Genomic DNA, 1,936 nt, shown 5'->3' with positions numbered 1-1,936 from the left:
TCTGTTTTTATTTTTCCTTCCCTTCCCCTATGTTCATCTGTTTTTTCTTCTATTTTTTATTTTTAGAGATTTTATTTATTTACTTGAGAGAGAGAGAGAGAGAGTGCTCACAAGCAGGGGGAGCAGCCAAGGGAGAGGGAGAAACAGACTCCCAGCTGAGCAGGGACACCCCCCGCCCCCAATGCAGAGCTCGATCCCAGGACCTTGAGATCATGACCTGAGCCAAAGGCAGACACTTAACCAACTGAGCCACCCAGGCATCCCTCATCTGTTTTGTTTTTTAAATTGCACTTATGACTGAAATTGTATGGTATTTGTCTTTCTTTGACAATTATTTCACTTAGCATAATATTTTCTAGTTTCATCCACGTTGTTGCAAATGACAAGATTTCATTTTTTTCAATGGCTCAGTAATATTCCCTTGCATACATATACCACATCTTCTTACCCATTCATCTATTGATGGACGTCTGGGTCCCCAATGTTTATAGCAGCAGTGCCCACAATACCCGAAATACGGAAAGAGCCCAATGTCAATCAACATAGTGATTTTTGACTGTTGTTCATATTAATAAATGTATATATAGCTCATTCCTTTGAACTGTTATAAGTGATTCCATTGTATGAATACGCTACAATTTATTTACCTATTCTCCTACTGACTCACAGGTTTGTTTCATTTTTTTCACCATCGCCAATTATACTAGGGTGACTTTTTTTTGAAAATAGGGAAGGCGGTGCACTTGGCTGGCTCAGTCAATGAAGCCTACGACTCTTGGTCTGGGGGATGTGAGTTTGAGCTCCACACTGGATACAGAGATTACTTAAAAGTGAAATCTTTAGGCGCTCCTGAGTGGCTTAGTCGATTAAGCATTTGCCTTCCACTCAGGTCATTGTGTTGGGGTCCTGGGATTGAGCCCCGTGTCGGGCTCCCCGTTCAGCAGGGAGTCTGCTTCTCCCTCTCCCTCTGTCCCTCCCCCTGTTTGGGTGCTCTTTCTCTCTCTCAGAGAAATAAAAAATCTTTAAACAACAACAAAAATTAAAATTAAAAATAAATAAATAAAATCATTAAAAATAAAATAAAATATGGAACGTTTTGTGAATTTCTGTGTCATCCCTGCATGGGGCCATGCTAATCTTCTCTGCGTCGTTCCAATTTCAGTGTATGTGTTGCCCAAGTGAGCAGTGGAACGACCATTCTAGACATGTTTCCTTGTGCGCCCAGGTAAGAGTTTCTCTGGAGTTGGTATAGCCGGGACCAGCCTCACCTTTCCCATGAACTAGCAATTTATGAAAATTCCTAATCATTGTTATGATTAGACTTCCTTTTAAAAGCATTCACATTCTATTCTCATGCTGAAGTATTTCATTATTCTGGGATTTATTTTTGTCCATGGCACGTGGTAGTGATCTAACATTATCAATGTCTTCCATTTGGACAACCAGTTTTTCCAGAACCATTTAACAAGCAGTCCATCCTCTCTCCTCTTATTTATAAAGTCACCTTAGTCATGTAGCAAGTCTCCATATATGAGTGTGTCTGTCCTGGTTTCTCTGTTCCATTCCATTGAGACTGTTATCTGTCCCTGGGCCAATACCATAATGTCTTCATTGCTGTATTTTAAAAAAATTTTTTTAAAGATTTTATTTATTTATCTGACAGACGGAGATCACAAGTAGGCAGAGAGGCAGGCAGGGGTGGGGGGAAGCAGGCTCCCCGCTGAGCAGAGAGCCCGATGCAGGACTCCATCCCAGGACCCCGAGATCATGACCTGAGCCGAAGGCAGAGGCCTCAACCCACTGAGCCACCCAGGCACCCCCATTCCTTTATCTTTATAACAAGTCACCCTATCTGGTAAGGAAAATTCACTCTTATTGTCCTTAAGAATGTGGGAGTCATTGACTCTTTTCTCTTCCATACAATTTGGCGGACCAG

The 1,936-nt window shown here is 41.7% G+C and overlaps 1 non-coding gene across 1 annotated transcript; it reads right to left on the bottom strand.

Annotated features, from left to right (window-relative positions):
* Nucleotides 1-1,080: 1,080 nt before the first annotated feature.
* Nucleotides 1,081-1,186, bottom strand: LOC116859475. The gene has a single exon (XR_004381159.1). It is a non-coding gene; the product is annotated as a U6 spliceosomal RNA (small nuclear RNA).
* Between the last annotated feature and the right edge of the window lie 750 nt (nucleotides 1,187-1,936).

This window comes from Lontra canadensis, unplaced genomic scaffold (assembly GCF_010015895.1).
Source record: "Lontra canadensis isolate GAN:19392208 unplaced genomic scaffold, GSC_riverotter_1.0 scaffold155, whole genome shotgun sequence".
Classification (NCBI taxonomy): Eukaryota; Metazoa; Chordata; class Mammalia; order Carnivora; family Mustelidae; genus Lontra; species Lontra canadensis.
This window is presented reverse-complemented; position numbering and strand designations above follow the sequence as displayed.